This window comes from Heliangelus exortis, chromosome 13, assembly GCF_036169615.1.
Source record: "Heliangelus exortis chromosome 13, bHelExo1.hap1, whole genome shotgun sequence".
NCBI lineage: Eukaryota > Metazoa > Chordata > Aves > Apodiformes > Trochilidae > Heliangelus > Heliangelus exortis.
In genome coordinates this window covers 13130371-13149363 of record NC_092434.1, presented here as the reverse complement: position 1 = coordinate 13149363, position 18993 = coordinate 13130371, and the positions used below count along the sequence as shown (strand labels likewise).

General features: G+C 36.4%; 1 long non-coding RNA gene across 1 annotated transcript in view; it reads left to right on the top strand.

Moving 5' to 3' along the window:
• The window catches only part of LOC139801884 (uncharacterized), a 421250-nt gene extending 414198 nt beyond the window's left edge, over positions 1-7052 (top strand). The window contains exon 6 of the long non-coding RNA XR_011728379.1: positions 6924-7052. This is a non-coding gene — a long non-coding RNA (uncharacterized lncRNA). The remainder of the gene's footprint in view (positions 1-6923) is intronic.
• Positions 7053-18993: the final 11941 nt, after the last annotated feature.

Sequence of the window (18993 nt, the reverse complement as noted above, 5' to 3'; positions counted from 1 at the left end):
AGAATTTTTCATTTTTTATTTTTTAAACTTGGTAGTCCAAAAATTGACACAGCTCCTGAACTGAAGTGTCAAGCAGGACAACACCTAAAAGAATCCCAAATTTATTTGTTTAAAATTACAGTTTGAATTGAAGGTGTAGCAAAACTAATATTTTGGAAAGCCCAACCTTTATTTACCTTGGTGATCACACACTGTATGAATAAGTTATTTTGAATATTTCTACTACTTCAATGTAGATCCATTCTGAAATTACATATTCACTTATCCCCAAAAATACTATAACTGCTGAACACATTGGCAGTGCTTTCAAAAATATCTTCCAGAAACATTCATATTTCTGCCAAAGCTCTGCAAAATCTCCAAGTGACTTCCTTAGCCAGAAGAGTCTATCAAACATCACAGGACAAAACAAACCGAGAGAAAATAATGTGCATGGGAGAGAAAAAAAATCTCTCCTTTACTTTCCTGTTTGCAAAATATTGGATTAGGTTGGTTGTATATAAAAAAGGGATAATGGGGAGCAGAGGGATAAATCTGGGAAATGCATGGGGATCCCTACTGTATAGCAAAATAGCTATTCTAGAGTATATTTCTATTTTCTGGGCTGCAGGGGTTTTGGCTGTCTGCAGTGTGTACTCAGCTTTTTCTGTTTCAGTGCATGGATCATCTTAGGGCTTTCTTAGGTCTTTCAATTTTGTCATGGTAAACACAGTATTTTTCATTAAATGATTTCAAATAATCAACTTACAGGTAGAGAGGATAACTGTGATCCATTACTAGCATATATTTAGTATAGAAATTCACAAGGTACTATAAATTTGCATGCATCTGGTGTTCCTGTTTCATAGCTCATGTTATAGTTTGCTTATGTCTTAGTCATTTGCATCAATTAAATTGAATTGGAATATTTTTCTCCTCCTACTTTAGCCCTTCATCTTCAGCTGTCAACGTGCACATGCCAGTCAGCAGTGTAGCTGTCAAAGCTGACATCAACATCTGTAGCTGTATTTTTCTGGTGTCTGTATCTGTCTTATTCTGAGTATTTCTTAATGTTTGTCTTGCTGTTAATAAAGGGATTTGCAAAGAATTAAGTTTCTTCTATCCCCAACCTTAAGGGCCAGTGGAAAATGGGATTTCACTTTGGCAAACTGACTGCAGCAGGGTTACTCTGATCCCATTGTTAGGGTCAAATTCTGGAGGGTTATCAGCTTTGACCACTTTTTCTTTGCCATCAAGAAACCTTAACTTCACTCAGGTTGATAAAGAAATACTTATTTCAATTAAATCAAATATCCCATAATTTAATATTCCCAGTACTTCTAACACAAAAACTGTGTCATAGACAAAAATAATTATGGAAATATTTATAGTAGTGTGTAGTGCTGTAACCAAGTTGTGAGAGCATTATTGCTCAAAATATTCTTTCATTGCAATGAAAAACTTGATCATTTGCTTGAATGGATGCAGTGTTTGTGTCCTTTACAGATTGATGAGTGAAAAATGAAAAACTTCGAACTTATGATTCTTCTTGTACAGATTGGGAGAAAATATTAGAAGTAGCTCAGCAATAAAGCTGTTATAACTAACTAAATAAAAAGCACTTACTTTTCAGAGCAAATGAGAGCGCATGATGAGTGATGTTCTCTTAATGAGTACTGAAAAGTTTCCAGTGTAAATAAACAGATGGTAAAAATACTTAAGTTACAGATTTTTCAAACCACAAATACCTAAGCCACAGGTCTGTGCTGCAGAGTTCAAAAGGAAAACTTTGCATCCAGCTTTTTCACCACATAAGCATTTTCTTCCTCTTCACAGGAAGATAATAAATTGGTCCTTACCTGCCCTGAAGGTTGTGAAGCTTATTGAATATGAAGGTATTTGAAACCTGGAAAGTGCCTGGGTATTGCAGATATTAGTAATGCAGGAGGAGAGGAATTTGAGGATTTTTCACAAGAAAGTTTCTCTCAGTGGAAAAGCTGCAAAAGGACGTTGTGTCCAAGTCAACTCTGGCCCCAGTGCTTATGTTATTGGCCACCAGAGATGAGACATTCAGTTGCAGTAGAAAAGTATTGGGAACCTGCTTTAAAAAAACTGGATATTTGTGTGCAGTGCATCTCAACTTATGAATTATTTTCTGAGTTACGCTGTGGCTTTATGCTAAAGATAGCTGATAGAAAATTAGCATATGCTTCAGGTAATGAAGGCAAATATCTGTGAGACATGGTTAAATTTTTTTCTGAAATTAGATTTATGTTATGCCTCAATGCAAAGAGAAAATTGAAAGGTTTTTTGTTGTCATGATTTAGATATCAAGCTACAGCTTACACACAGAATTATCTCTAAATGTCAGATTCTTTTAGAAGTCTGTTTATTTTTGTTGGTGTTCTCTGGGCTGTTTGTATGGACTTGTTTGTGTATTTAGTAAATTCTGATGCTCAAATATGAGGTCTTCCAGTGCCAAGTAGATAAACTCATTTATGTTACCTGTAAAATGTCTATATGTTCAGGCATGTTTATAATGTTTACATAATAGTATATCTTCTCCTTTGTTATTTCTGGGTTTTAACATCAAATTTTGATCAGAAAAGATACATGGGGAAGTCAAACAGGATTTTATTTCTATTTCTAGGACTGAGTGCTCGGTCTTTGGCCCTGGTAGATCAGCAGTTTTAGTCCTTGTCCTAGCAGAAAGGAGGAGTCCCCTCTGATATAGGAAAGGACTGTTTGTTCCATGGGGACCCCTCCTGAATTGATTAGTCTAAAAGTCTTTTTCATGGGTTTTTGCAATATTTTGTGGTTTTGCATTCTGGTAAGAAAAATGGGAGTAGGAAGCAGCAGTTTTGGTCACTCAGTAGTTGTGAAGATTGCTGGTTTGACTCAGTTTTTTTTATACGGAAGATTAATTCTGTACCTACTCTCTTAGACAAAATGAGAAAGGAGTGACGTGCGTCTACTGAAGTTGCTATTTATTTTGATTTGTTGAGCTGATGTCAACAGTGCTTAGTTTTGGAGGCATCCAAATTACTCCCAAGGTGTAAAGTAAATTCCTTTTGTGGTATGAGGAACATTAACGTCTCTTTTCCCATCTGGCTGATGTGTTAGTATGAGAGGCTTTTCCTGGCTTTATGGAAGTGGCAGATTTGAGCTATTTTGAGCTTATGTGATGGATATCCTGAATGGTTCAGATCCTCTCTGCTTCCAAATCCACTCCCAGAAGATCTGCTCTTTTTCTCCTGTGCACTTCAGAAACATTGGTGGAGTGTGGAGGAGGCAGAGTATGATCATCAAAAAGCATCAGGGAGCTCTGCCTAACAAAACTTTAAAAGAAAACCTTTTGTAGTTATCTGCAAGTAAAGAGAAGACTAGAGGCTTGCTTTACCTAGACAAATAAGGGGTTTTTTGCTTCACTCTCTGATAAGCAGATACTCCAGACAGCCTGTTGTAAATGATTCAGTAGCATCTTAGACTCACAGCAGGAAAACTCTGAACTGCTCTTGGTAATAGCTTCAGACCTGCAGTTCCGACAGGTATTTTTAGGTCTGTCTTGAAGATGTATCAGCTTCCATACATTTCACCTTTGTCTGGAGTCACTACAGCTTCAGACATATCATTGAAATAGGGTATAATTGTGGTCTCATGCCTTCTCAACCCACCCACCAATCTCAACTACTTTAAAAGAGGCTCCAGCTGTGCTGCAGGGAGCATTTAGAGCCTTTCTAAGCAAAGCAAACTTGAACTGTGGGTTGTGCCTGAATTTAAAGACTACTTTGGAAGGAGGAGGAGTGAAGATGCCTTATGAAACCTCTTCTTTAGAACAATCTGATTTACAGTAGTGGAACACTTTGAGTATCAGATTTACACTACTTAGTGCTCTGGCACATTGATCTTCCAGGGAGAACTTTCTGTCATTATAGGACAAGCAGTAAGAAGTTATAAGGCTGATTAATAGCACAGAGGAGGTCTGCTCTGTACTTACTCTGTACATCATAAGTGAGTATGATTTGTTGAGAAGTAGGGAAATAATCCAGTAAGCAGCACATAAATGTTCAAAGAGAAATTTATCAAAATGGGGAAGAGAAAGGAGGAGCAAAGCCTTTTTCACAGCTCCATTTAGATCAGGACTGTGTCCATACTAGAACATTTATTCACAGAAATAATCCCTTTGAACTCAGTAAGGTTGGTAATTGAAGTTCTGTGTACAGACTGCAGGCAGCTTCAGTGGGCAGCTGCTGTTTATCTCGTGCAGTTTCAGTTTTTTTCCTTTCAACAACTTCTGGATGTTTTATAGATGATTCCCAATAAAATGGAAAAGGAGAAGAAAGGAAGGGTTAATAAAGGGGTTGCAAAGTCCAGAAAAGAGAATGAGGTAGGAGGGGGGTTTGTTAGTTTTACTGCTTTGGGGCAGCCCAAAGAATAAAATCATCAAGACTGGAAACTTTTTCAACTGGTCCTGTATTTTCACATTTAAAATGTAACTTTTAATCTTCTTTAGCTGTTGAAAGATGTGGCTCTGGCTGGCTCCTTGCTTCTAATCGATGAAAAAAGTACAAATACCACCAAGTCTGTCTTTCATCATACAAGTGAGAAATCTGTATGGTCACTCTAACACATCTTACCAAAGAGCAGCTGGGATAAGATCCGTGCTTTGGCAAAGTGAAGTTTTTTTAACTGCTGGAATAGAGCTGGTTGAATTGTTGGCTTTTTGCAATACGAGGTTTTATGACTTCTAATATAAAACAGAAGATAAAGGGGAAACAATGCAAAATAGTATATCAACAGCAGGTTATGCTAACCTGGTAGTATATTCTGTTGTAGTTTCAAGATATATTTCAGATAAGTAGAAAAGCTTTTTCCACACATTTAAATTAGAAGTGGAACAAAGCAGTCTTGTTGAAAAAAGTCAGACAAAATATAAAATAGAAATCAGTGCACTTAATATGGAAGATAATGTGGATAAAGGTTCCTGGAGAACTTACGAACCAGAAGTTACTCTCATAATTTATATCAACTCTGTTTTAATTAAGTAAGGCTAATGACTGGTTGGAACAGTATGTTAAGAGAGGGAGAGAGCACAAACATGAAGATAAGCTTGTGACCAAAAGAGCAAAAGGACAATATGTATTTTTTAATATGGAAAATTTGATTAAATTTATCTCTTTAGATCTTTTTAGAACTGCAACCGTGAACAACGGCAAAAAAACAGCAGTAGCAACCACAATGTCTCATATATTTGAATTAGTTTGTTACAGCTAAAACTGAACTGTTTTTCTCAGGAAGTACTCAGAAAAAAACCTCAGCAAAACCTACAAAAGCAATAGCAAGAAAATATTCACTTCAGTAAATGAGTTCATATGCATTGTATGAACAGCTGAGTTCTTTGTTTAATATGCAGAAGTGTACATAGAGAATTATGTTTATCAAAATATTCCACAGGAATGACACATGAGCATGAAAAAAAAAAAAAAAAAAAAAAAAAAAAAAAAGTGATTTTATGGCAAATAATATGTTTAGCAATAGAGGTACCTAAAAAAGAAAATGCTTTTTGAAGATAAGATAGGCATCTGCTTCCTACTGAGGTAAATTGCCCCCACGCAGAAGCCCACTGTGCTCAATGTTAATCTTTCCATAGGTTTCAATGGCCTTTAATTAGGCTATCATTTTCAGTTTGCCTCTCTACATCCTTTTGTCAGCAGCTGGCTCTTTGTACAACCTTCTGGGCTTAGTTTATAAAGGTTTTCAAATTTCAAACTGGAGAGATAGCATTTGTTTAAATCCCCCATGGCATTAATGACAGTTCAGCTCTTAACACAGATTCAGCTTTAATTCTGAACTTCCCCAGTCATTGCTGTTTTCTGGATCAGGGGATCTGGACTCCCAGCTTTTATCTCCCATGATGTTACCTAGTTTGGTTCCAGCTTCAGCCAGGATATAAATTTTAAGGAACCCTCTCAGTGGAGTTGTATTTGAGGCTAACAAAAGTGTCAGTACCACATCAGTCAGAGTCTGTCTCTTTCTTCATGGTTTGTCCTTTTAGTATCTTCATTTTGTAAGGACTCCCAGGCAGTGATTGCTTCTTTGTATGGGTATATGTGAAATTAGAAGTGGTAGTTATTACAATAATGAACATAATATTACCACAAAATCTAAAATACAAAATTATGCAGTGATCTGCATTTTGGGAATTTAAAAATAAACAATTCCAAAATAATACAGTTGAATTTCTCCTCCGATAATACGACAGTGGTTATTTGCAATGTAGGCTGGGTAAATGCATGTTCTGCTCTCCCTTCCCTGAATTTAAATCTAATGCAAAATGGACAGATCCGTTTATGCCTGTGACATTAAATCTGAGGAGGTTTGTGCCAGCATTAGGTTTAATGATCACTGCACAATATAATTAAAAGATGATATTACCTGAATATCATATTATCTGTATATGTGTTTATTTGGTGCTTTAATTGAAAAAAGGCAAAATCAGAAGTGTTAAAAAAGTAGAAAAGATGTGTGAAATGTAATGATAATGGTTGACTTCTAAACAGCCAAGGAAATTATAGTCATCTTATGTGTAGGACAGGAACAAACACCTCTTAATTGCACTTCATTATAAACTACCTTTCTCTTCTCAGTTGTATATATTAATTATAAAAATCATGTTTCAGAGACGAAAAGCTGTACAATAGGTTTTTTTTCCTTCTCCCTCCCTCCCTTATGCTGTCTGCAGCAGGATGGAAGAACAATATCAACTGTCATCCACAGAAAGAGCTTAAGAGCTTTCAAAGGCAAATCATAAAAAGAATGAAAGGCTATTATAAAAAAAGGAGGAAAATGCTTTGATTTCACAGATTTGCTACTTATTAATGTTTAAGGTTCTCTCTTCTTTTAAAAAGTATCTTCTCATATTGTTTTGTATGTGTTATGTGCAGGTACATCACTTTTTGATGACTATATCACATGACATGTGGATTACGTAGCTCGTTTCTAATGGATGGAGGTTGAGGGGATGAGACATGGAAGAAAATACTGTAGCAGCCCTCCAGGACTTGGACCAATTCTTTGGGTAAGTTGGAGAAAACCTCAATGTGAATTTCATGACACAAAGAGGCACTGTCTTTTGTGTTTTTTCACTAATGTGTTTCTTCGGAGCAATACTTAAAGATCTTTGAGAAGTAAAAATGTGGTTGTCCTGCCTGCATTCCAGTTATCTGGGACCAAACTTGTGTTGTGGCTGAGTGTTTCTTTCTTGATTTGGATTTTCAGTTGTGCTCTTTCCTATATGATTAGCTGTGAAGCTTCCTTAAAACATACATTTTAGCTTTTAAAACCGAGTAGTCTCACTCAGTTGTTTGAATCTAGAACCCACTTTGATGATGATGATTTTGTTACTGCTGGATGTAGCCTTGCAATGTAACCACTGAAAGGAACCTTGGTATTTTACTACATGAACCATATTGCAGTGAGCCATTATCTGCCTCTACTGGCTGTTAGGATTTGTCCTTTTTAAGTTTTTACTATTTCTTCATGTTTTTTTCATTCCACTGTAAACTTGGAATAGGATTTCCTGAAGCAGGAGTCTGTGATGCTGTGTCTCATGTGCTTTCTAAGGCTGCTTTGTTTCACCTGAACCTTACATCATCTCCTGCAGCCTCTGCAAATCTTACAGATGCTGACTGCTCTGTCAGAGTATAGGCAACATGATTTTTTTTTACATTTATAGCCTATTAATAGGCTCAACTTCACCAGGTGCAGGTGAAGACTTGCTGTTGTATGTATTGTGTGTATAAAGTATATATTCTTGGGGGGAATATTATTTCATTAGTGACTGCGTCAATGGTGCTCAGAGATACAGGTGTCTTGATTATGCTACATGATTTTCTGCATGGCCTTCCAAACTTTTAAACTTCTTATTCTTTAGAGAATACAGAAAAGATAAAACCCTCCTATGCAAGTGTTACATTTGTTACCTGAGTACATTCCTAAAAGGCAGATGCTGACTTCTGTCAGTTAAAGTCTCCCTGGTAATGCATTCAGGTTTAAGCTGCTGTTTTTTCAGGTAGATCAGGTAACTCCTCCTAAAGCTGCATGAGCTTTTTCTAGACCTTAAGTTTGGTTTTAAGTTAACCCTTACACCAGTGGTGTGAGGGAAATCCTCTGTGTGCAAGAACTTGAGGCTTATTAAAGTGGATATAAATATATATATGTATATATATCTATATGAAGGAAACAGATAGTATCTGTAGGTACTACATTGAGAATGCAAACCATTCCTTTAGCATGTGTCATACTGATGAGTTCCTTTTTTTTTCTTCCCCCTGCCCCCTAAATAAACTTGTAGTTATTAGTGAAAAAACGTGGTAACTATCAAAATATACCCCCTTTTTCTCTCTGATGAACAGTTACAGTTTGCATAGTGTTCCAATGCATTGGTCAGTTTATTAAAAAGAAAATAAAGGTTAGAAAAGGAAAGAGGACTTCTGTACAGAACTGCTCTAAACTGTGAGTAGGAGCTGGACTGGACTGCAGATCTTCCTGAGATCTAAGGATAGCAAATATGTTATCTTGAAGTTTCTCTTCTGTATCTGTAAAAGCAGCATATGCTCCTCTGAATCTATTTTCTTTGTTCTTATAACCTTTGGTCTTTATTATACGTCAACTAATTCAAAGACATAACAGAATCAGAATTCCTCTGCACTCCTCTCTATTTTAATGCCATTTGTGAAGCAGTTTAACCATTAACAGGTATAAAACTATCTAACTACATGAAAAGTAATCACATGATACATTTTTTTTCCTGAGAAAATATTAACTCTAAGCTGGGATGACCAACTTCCCAGAAATCACATAAAAACATAATGAAGTTAATATTAAATAAAATGCTTGTGCAAGCTTTTGCTTTTACAGTATGTGCTGATGTGTCCTTGATTTAATCATGTTTTGTTCATGATTAATGAGTTATTCGCCTTGAAGATCAAACATTGATTCACATCTCATGGAGAATTGGAAAAATCACTTGTTGAGAAAACTAAAAGGAAGCTGCTTTGTGTCTTACATGGTTTTAAAAATTTAGCACAATACATACACATGGGGAATTGAAGCTGACAGGACATGGGAAAGATTTAGTTATGACACAGGTGTAACCAACCCTCAGACTGGAAAATCTTCAGATATAAGTTTTGTAAATTCAAATCGTGCAAAATCTATTTTTTTAATTCTCTATGATGTTTTTGTTCCTAAGTGTAGATGTACACAGCTGAACTGAAAATGTAAGCCTGTGGAATTTTTTTTAAGCTTCAATATTTTTGCTTAATTCTAAGGCAAAATTTAATTCATAAAGAAAGAAAAACAGCTTGAAAAGTGACCAAGTCACTTTTGTTAACAAAGATGCACAACTAAGCAAGTTTGGAGTTAATAGTCCACTGGGGGTATAGCCATTTCTGTGACACTTCACCTACATAAAATATTATTAGGCAACAGATCTGAGGAGAGAGATGAAGTAAACTGCAATAGTAATGGAATTATCCACAAAAAATCCAGAGCACAAAATTATTTGGCTCAATGATAAATGTGTACCAGTCTTGCCACGATTTTTTTTCCTGATCACGAAGTAAGGATCTTTTTGTAAAGATCCCTGTTGGAGCAGGAGCAGATGAATTTGCAGGAATTGTTATTTGGAAATAATCCCTGATAGAATGGGAATGTTTTCATGTGCCAATGACTTGAGATATACAATGCTGTATGGCTGAAGATTGTCTGGGGTGGAAAGATAATAGCTAATTTGATAGCCTAGGCATTCACTGTGTGATATCTAACAACCTTTTCTGACAAAATAGTTATATTACTATGATAGACGGGCAACCATTTTGCTGTTATCTATGGATGACAGAAAATTGTTTATGCCCTAGAATAGTGACATAACAAAATTATTGTCCAAGAATTAATGCAAAATTTGTGGCAAAATTCAGCTCCTTATATAGAAACACATTTATCTTTAGTTCTTCACTGAAGAGTGACAGAGCAGGTTTTATGCAGTGTTCTGGCCTGTGCTACATTTAATTTTCTCAGAATCATTCTTCAGTGGTAATGATGCATGAGCTACAGCATGAACACACAAAACACAGTGTAAAATCAGACTAGGAAGATGAGTTGCAGTTTATATGATTGTTCAAACTTGGTCTTTCAGGGAACTGTTTTCCTGTTTACCTGGTGAAAGAAATCCTTCTTTTGTTTTCTTCATTTGCTCATAGATAAATGAACAATCAGTCTTACCATCAGAGGATTATATAATTCTGGCTGATTCCATTGGGATTAATTTATCACACTACCAAAAGAATCACAGAATTTTATAGTTGATTTGCTTTCCTGTGACATTTTCTTGATTAGTTGATGTATAACTTGGCATTATACTCTCCAACTTTAAAAGAATTTAATCGAAAACTTTTGAAAAAAATTTCCATTTTCTGGTTCAGTGAGTTCGCTGATCATTTAAACTCCACAGGCTTTACTTGGCTTTTGCATTTCATAACACTTTGTGCCATCTCTGATTCAGGCTGATTCACCTTGATATTGACATCAGAGTTCAGTGACTTCTGTATGGTCTGTGTCATCACTTAAAAATAATATAGCTCTGAGAATTTAGAGTGATCTTTGTCCTCTGGTTTGCTTAATATTGTGGTTTTATGTTTTTCTTATTTGTTTAGAACTGTTTGTACTTTGGATTATTAATCTATAACTAAATGTTGTCCTCTGTGTTCATCCTGCTGACGATATTTGGAACCAGACCAAAGCTATTTTCCTAAAAATTGTGCAAAGCATTTATAATGCTGTTTAATGTGAGTTTCTTCTTCACTTACAATCTCTTCAGAATCATGTTAGAAGGGGGAAAAATTAGCACAGAGCAGTATTAGTGCTTATGCTAGTTCTTTTTACAGACAAAAACCTTGGATATCCTACCTAAACAACCCCTTGAATGGAATGCTGCCTGTCTCCTTCCATAGCAATGCATCAAGCAGAGAATTTGTACTGACACTTAAACTATTGCCAGTCACTATCTGAACTCACTGTGTAAACATCACCAAAAAACTGTAAGGAAATGTCCTATATCACAAGGAATTGGTAAGGAAATTAGCCCCCAAGGCACAGTGGCATTTCCAGTTGTGTCCATCTTTGCATCTTGCAGACCAGAGTGCATTGCCTTTCTGGGGACTTTGTGACACTGGCTACAGGGGCTCCTTCCGTAAGTCCTCCTTCCAGTGAGAGCTTCCCAACCCTTCTAGAAGTCATTACTAGAGTCATAAATTTTGCATTATCAGGATCACAGTTCTGTCCCACTCAAGTTATACAAAAGGTTTCAAGCTTAGGAACCCATTTAAAGTTTTTACCATATGAACTTAAAAAGAAAGAAATGAAGTGTGATGCTGTAGGGAGGCTTTTGTTTGGCTTAAAACTTCAGATTTAGATTTTCTTTGCTGTCCTGAAAGGCTGAACAAAGGAAGGTGAAAAAATTTCTTACTCATCACAGGTAGGCTGAGAATGAGTTCCATATCATGGCATGAACTGCCTAAGTTCTCTGCTGCTGCTGTCAGTGGAATCTTTGCTCTTGTTAAAAACAGCCTTGAATGAAAGTGTTTTAAGATGGATATTGTTGTAGAGATCTATGTGATTTAAAGAAAAAAAAAAAAAAGTTATTCTCAATGAGCATGTAACAGTTTGATGTTAGTCATATAATGTGTTTTCCTTTTCTTTTTCACTGTGGTACTGTGTGAGAGATGGTATAAAACAGAGCGCCTCAGCTTCCTAAAAAATTAATCCAGTTATGAGCATCTGGAAGCACAGAATGATGAAAAATAGAGGCTCTGTGCAGGGTTTTCAAACAAGTAATGGTAATGGGGAGTGGGGAAAGAAAACCTGTAAGTTTGCTTCCTTTTGTTGTGGGTGTGCCACATCAGTAAACCTTTTAATACGGGCAAAATTTCAACTGCTATTGCAGAGTTTTGCTGAAGAATCTGTATTCCTTCATCTTTAAAGGCACTCCATTGATCTCAAGGGAAGGGGGGAACTTCTGATGTTACAGTTCAGATATCCTTCTTACAAATTAAATATAAATGAACATTAATTTATAGCAGTGTAAATGCTGGAAGTTCTTTGTGAGTGAAGAGATTCTGGCTGCTCTGTTTCCTCACTGCTGTCTCTGTGAATGAGTACATAAACTATGGACCAAATCTGGACAAATCCTTCTCTCCATCTTTAAGTGTGCAAATAATAAATTCTAAAAACATTTTCTCATTCACATTCTGTCACAAACGTGACAGTAAATAAAGAAAAATTACTTGCTCACAATTAAGTTAATTAAGTTGGAGACTCTCATCATAGATTCTAAGTTATTAAGGAAATATTTGGAAGTGTTTAGGGAGTATGATGAATGTATCAAAATCCTCATGATGATAACTGGCATCTTTAAAAGAGTGGATTCCTGATAAATGTAAAAGATGTTCAAAAGAACAAGAAACAAAAATGCCAGGGTTTCTTTTCCTCTCTTTCATCAGGATAAGTGGTCCCTCTTTCATAGTTAAAGAATGTATAAGTAAGGTTTAGTTCTGAAATGAGTCAAAGACAGATTAATGCAGCATTTTTAAAGAATCCTGTATTTGTTGTATGGCAAAATATGCACTTAGGCCAACACTCACCAGTGTGTACACACTAGGTCAAATCCCTTAGTGTTACAAAACACGATATAATTGGTAATTTTTATTTCAGCAACGGAATAAAAACATTAGTCCAAAACCAGAGGGCAACTGTGTGTAAAGAAATAAAGTTTTAGTACTTTTTATTGTAAACTTTTCAGTGCAAGTCTGCAGATTGCATCAGCCACCAAACAGAATTAAACAGAATCAATCTCATAAGGAATAGTTATTTTAGATCAACTTATGACAGATTTAGAAGCTAATTGCATTCATAAATGTGTGAGATAGGTCACAATAACAAGATGGTTTTGTTTTATTGTGATTATATATTCTATGCTGACCTGGACCAAATAAATTTTGTCCATCTACTTACAATTCTAGTAACCCTATTGTTCTGTTTTAAAAGCAAATGCAGCATAATTCCACTAGAAGAAATACACCAGATTTGACCTGCATAACTGTAGCTCAGAATATGGTTCATTATGGAATTTTGCAGTGAGTAGTGTGATGATGAATCATTATGCTTTAAAAATACCAAAAAATTATATTTGTAAACAGAAATAGATGGCAAAAATGAGGACTGCACAAATATTTCGAGTTAATTTCCCTGAAACAGTTAATTTCTAATTATTTTATTAGCAATGCAACATGCTAGTGAAAATGGAAGCTTGTACTGCTTTATAGGCATGGCCTTCATAACGTGTTTAGAGCCCTTTAGTTCTGCTGTTGTTTCTGTGTAAGAATCAATACCACAGGCAGCAATTATGTGGTGTTGTTTTTTGGCTAAAATTCCCACACATCTGGGATAAACAGATACTCTATTCGAACTTCCTCTGTTAACTTCACCAGTTTCCATGGAATGACTCTCTATATGCTTGTTAAGTAAATGATTGTTATAAGACTATGGAGACATGGTCGATCAAATTAACCCCTTTTGTCCAGCCTCCAAAATGGTTCCCTTCATTTGCCTAAATTCAACCGCTCTGGGGAATTTTTTCAAGCTTGAAGGACTCTCTGGATTCATCACATTAGCAAACTGTAACCTGAGAAGAGGGTCTTTGGAGCAGCAGGACTTCTTTGGCCTCCAATTGTTTTGCTAATCAAGATTATTGCCACTATTGAGATGTGGAAAGATAGCCTAGCTGACAAAATTTGTCAGCTTCCCATGAAATAGTTCTGTCAGTTTAGTCAGGGTGCCGGCTAATATTAACATATAAATGAAGTCTCTCCCCCTCACCCCTTAATAGATGCAGAGAAAATATAAACACACACACAAAAAACCCCTCTGTGCTTAAATCAAACAAGCTTCTTTTCTCAGCCCTAGCCCATGTCCCTGGAAATCCTGTGAGTAGTGGAGCTAAAGGGAGGGGGGAGGGAAGGAGAATTTGCACAAAACTACTTTTAAGCCATAAAGCAGCAAAGCTCCACTCCCCTGCTGATAGCAACAGGAGATTGATTACGCCTGCAAAAGTACAAATGGTTGCCTGAATGCAAGTGGCAGACCTCCAAAGCAGTATGTTCTATGTGCTGGTTTTACATTTTATAGCAGAGGACTTGGATACAAAGTGGAAAAGTGGAACAGAGGGTATGAAAGAGTTATCTTTGCCCAGAGGTCAAGCCTGTGAGAACTGCCCCTGCTCCTTTTAGTCTGACCACAGGAAGATGCTGGGGGGAGCCCGGCCTCTGCCTGCAGTCAGCCCCTGCCCTCATCCCCAGACTGAAGCACCCAGCACCTGTTTTTTGCCTTTCACTCTGTTTTGTCATAATCAGAATACATACTGTGTTTCCCAGCTGACCCACGAGGTGATACAATCTAATGCTCTTTCACCCTCTTAGACAGATTTTGCATTATTTTGTCAAAGGGAAATGCTTTGAATCATCCTGGCGGCAGCTCTTTCAAATCCCAGCTGTACCAAATCATAAAAAAGTAATCCAAACTTACACTCATTTCAATTGTAAATAGATCTACTGAGAGGTCTCTTAAGCTTTTAGCCTGATTTCAATATAAATCAATTAATATCTGGTGATATTTGTAATCTGCAAGTTAGCAATATTGGCCTTCTGGTACTAAATTAGCTCTTGAATGGCAACTGTACAGGAGCTTTGTGTGGCTAGTGTATGCAGCAGAGATGACTCCTCTAACAAGTTCAATAGGCTTTGGAAAGCATAGCTTTAAATAGAAGAAATCCTTCAATCATTATTTGTTCTTGCTTTATGAGAAACAATCAGATTATTCCTTTGTGCTGAACTGTGACAATACTCTAAAGCATGAATGAAAACTAGAATATATGTTCCACCAGTGGATTACATCAGCCTTCTTATTCATTAGGCTAACATGAAAAATAGATTTAATGTGTGAACTATCTGTCACTGAAGAGAATATTAAGAAAATTACTTGGAAGCAGTTTGTGGGAACTTTGCAGCTAAGGACTTAATGACAAAGCACAGTATTTGTTAAGTAGTTCAAAGCAGATCTTTCCTAAAGAGTTCTAGGCAAGTAGCTAAGCTCCATTCTTCACCACTTTCAGAAGTTGTCATACAAAGCTGATTTCAGCTTCTCAAAAAATGCTGTGTAAAATACTGCAGTACTTGCCCAGAATGTGGAGCTAAAGAAGCACGATCCAAACAGGACCATTGTTACCTCTGTTCCTGTCATCCCGAGTTTAATGGCACTGGCAGTGTTTGTGCTCATACCTTTGATCTGGACTTCACTTTTCAATATTGAGAAACTTAATTAAGATGTTTTAGACTTACTTTCTCAACTGAGAAAAATAACGCAGGGCCACAATATGAAGCATTGTTGGCAAGAGGCTAGAGTTAATAATAATCATAATACTTTAAATTCTCTTATAAAGGTACAGTCTCCTTAAAAGCTCAGACCTCGGAATCACTGTGGATTTCATTTTCCTTCTAGCTCAGAAATGTTTCACTGCACTGAATCCTTCTTCTTTTGCTCTGCCCCCTCTCCTGCAAGGTGTGAGATGGGGAAAGGCTGAGGGATACCTTACTTACTTACTACCCAAAATATAGTGCGTTAATGGCTTTGTACAAATCAAGGAGTTTTTGCCCCAAGGAGTTTAGAAGCTGCAATAGTTTTTGGTTATCTGTTACAGTATCAGTTCACAAAAAAATACATATTATTAAGAAAATTCTTAGTTTTTTGTTCATCCAGCTCTAGACCCTCTCACGGTCTGGTTTCTGTTCTAAGCATCAAATCTAAAACTTCTTAGATACCTTTACAAAGCCAAAGGAGTAATCTTGACAGTAAGAGCTCAGTCTTCTACTGAACAAGTCAGTGTCATCCAGAACTCACATAAAACCTCCAGGAGTCAGCAGGAGACACCTGACCACGTGCATTAAAACCTCATTTGACTCCCTGTGACTTTTTTTTTTTTTTCACATTTTTTTCTGGTCAGACACTCTCATTTTACATCTGCAGATCTTGTCAGCTGTGTAGTTCCACTCAGAAAAAGAAGTCAGACCCAAAGGGACGGGTGTGGAGCTTTCCTCCTCTGCTGCACTCACCCAGCTTGCAAACTTGCCTTGGACGGGAAGCTGAGTGGAGCTTATAATGGAGTCCTTCATACCTCATACCAGCTGCCTCACACTTCAGTGCACAGAAACAAAACACCTGCTTAAACCCAGAAAAACCAGTAAGCAATGAGACCTGCTATATATTGGATGCTATTTAGACTTTCTCTTTTATCTTTTTTATTTTTTTGAAATATTTTAACACCTTGGACATTTTGAAAAATGGAGGGGTTTTGTTTATGGAAACATGTTTTTTCTTCACTTTCTGTGGAACACGAATAAACATGGCTAATATTTTGCTTTTCATCATTAGTAAAGATAAATCTCTCTAAGTTTGGTTTGGACAAGCATCCTGCAACATTAGCTACCCAGCTTTTAGTCCTGATTCAAGCTATACTGCACTACTTTAATATAAACAGCCCTTTATTTGTACCTATCCTTTTACAAAATATTGGGCAGGCACCAAATCCTGTGTAGTTTAGTATTTTCTCTCATGTTTTAGGTACATGGGTTTATTGCACAAAGTAATGGAGAGTTTAATTCATTCTTTCGAAGGGTTTTTTACTGTAACTTCGAACTTGTAGCAAGGATCTTTGTAAATAAATGAGCATTTTGATATTTAAACAAAACTTCTCTGTGTATTAGGAGGGGAGACAGAAATGGCTCTGGAGGAGAGGCTGAGAGAGAAGCAGCTCCACTGAAAATTACTGTATGACACTGATAAAAAGATGACAAACTTGTATCTCAAGATTACCAATAACATACTGTATCTCCTCACTTCTGAGATCTGTTTCACGTGGATTGATCCTTGCTTCTGATAAAAGTCCATCATTTTCAGCTGAAAATTTTCCATGCAGGGAATGTGTCCATTCTAGTCAGATTCTCTAGTTCATGTCAATGGCTGTTGTCATGGTAGTTGTTATCATCTGGTCTTTGTGATACAAATTTGTCATCTCCACCAGTCCATAATGAGCCTGACTGATACCATAAAACCCTATAATGCCACCAAAGTAAATGTCATTCTGCTTGGTGGGCGCAGAAGAGCAAGTAAGGACCTGATGTTTAAATTTTAAATGAAATATTCTCTCACCCACATTATGGGTGGTCTCCTTCCCAAACATTGGTAGGACAGTATGGTAACACTGCCCAATGCAATTGCCTGAACTATGCATTAAAAAAAATAAAAAATAAAATAAAAAAAAAAAAAAAAAAAAAAAAAAATTGCCTTTAGTTCTGTCAACCTTTTAGTGTTCTAAGTTGAATTTGCACATAGTGTATGCATTAATCGAAAAAAGTTTGAACTTTCCCCTTTTTTATTTTTAGTCTTGTCCTGAATTTTATTGCAGTAACTCTAAATAATAAGCATAACTATTTTATTTAACCAAGGGAAACGAGTGGGAACAAGTTCCGGCTGACAATGGCTCTCTGCTGGAACCCAGAGCAGCAAATGCAAGCAATGCAGTAAGGAAGATCAAACTTGTTACACTGCTGATATTCTAAGAGTTTGAACTCAGACTCCCTGCTGGCCTCAATTTTACAATGATAATCATTTCCTAAAATGTCTTCATTTTGTAAATGAAGCTGTACCTCCCTCTGAAGCAGGGGTTTGCAAAGATTAAATCATTTACATTTCAAAGTGTTCATTTTTTGCCAGTGTGAGAAATACTCAAGCAGGAAAATGAGTGCTCCTTTTAATTTTTGAAAGCTGGGGGAGCATTCATAGTGAAAATAATCACAGCCTATTACAGCAGCCTTGCTTGCCTATTCCCACTTCAAAAGGATGAGCCTATCTTTTCCCCGCCTAGCAGTGAATGACCACTTAAATGAGTGATGGCTTATTAATACTATGACTCAGCCACTTCTCGATAAGGAGAACAATAAGGGGTCAAAGCTTGAGCATCCCTTACAGGAATTAATGAGAACATGTTGCTGGTAATTTGGTCTTTTGGAGCTTACATTTAAATTAAAAGGTTCTTGTGTCGGGCTTAATGGTGTGACCAATGTCGCCCTATTTGAAATCCTGAGACCATATTTTTACCCTTTCAACCTGTATAATTTCATTTGGTTTATTAAGGTTGCCTTGGGGCATGACACCATTTAAAGAAAAAAAATTGGAGAAACTGACAAAAGTAAATTTTACAGAAGTTCTCAAAAAAAACAACCCTAAAAATTACACATATTTAAGATCTCTTCAATTAAACACTTGTGTATGGTGTTGTTTTCAGGGGCCAGGTTGTATTATTACAAAAACAATGAAATGCACATATTTGGGAAACATCATGTTAACATTTCTGCATAAGACCTGGAACTGATTCCTTTTCAAAGAATGCTTACTTTGAAGTTGTGTGCTATTCCCTTTTGAAGAACAATTTAACCAGGAAGAGGTCTCAATGTCTGTGCAAGTGTGTGAGCCTATTCTCTGGTTCCTCATCCTTTCCATTAAGAAATTTGTTCCTGGCATGTCTGTCTTTATTTTTAACTTTTATTTTTATGTTTTATTATTGATGTTGAAATGGTTCTTGACACTTTGAAACAAAAGCATGAAATGAGATCAAGGTTATTTAAAGGTGCTATCAGTACTTGTATTGCTGTGAGTGTTATTAATTACAGCAGGGAAATCCAACCTGCAGCTTTTCTAATATATTTTTCTTGTAGTTATTAAAATACAGCATGTAATATCTTTTCCTGTCTCAAGTCAATATAGTGATGCTCTAGGTAGGATTAGAAAGATAAAATGTTTGTTGTGCTAACTAGTTTAAATTCTTCTTCTGGGAATGTGCACTGC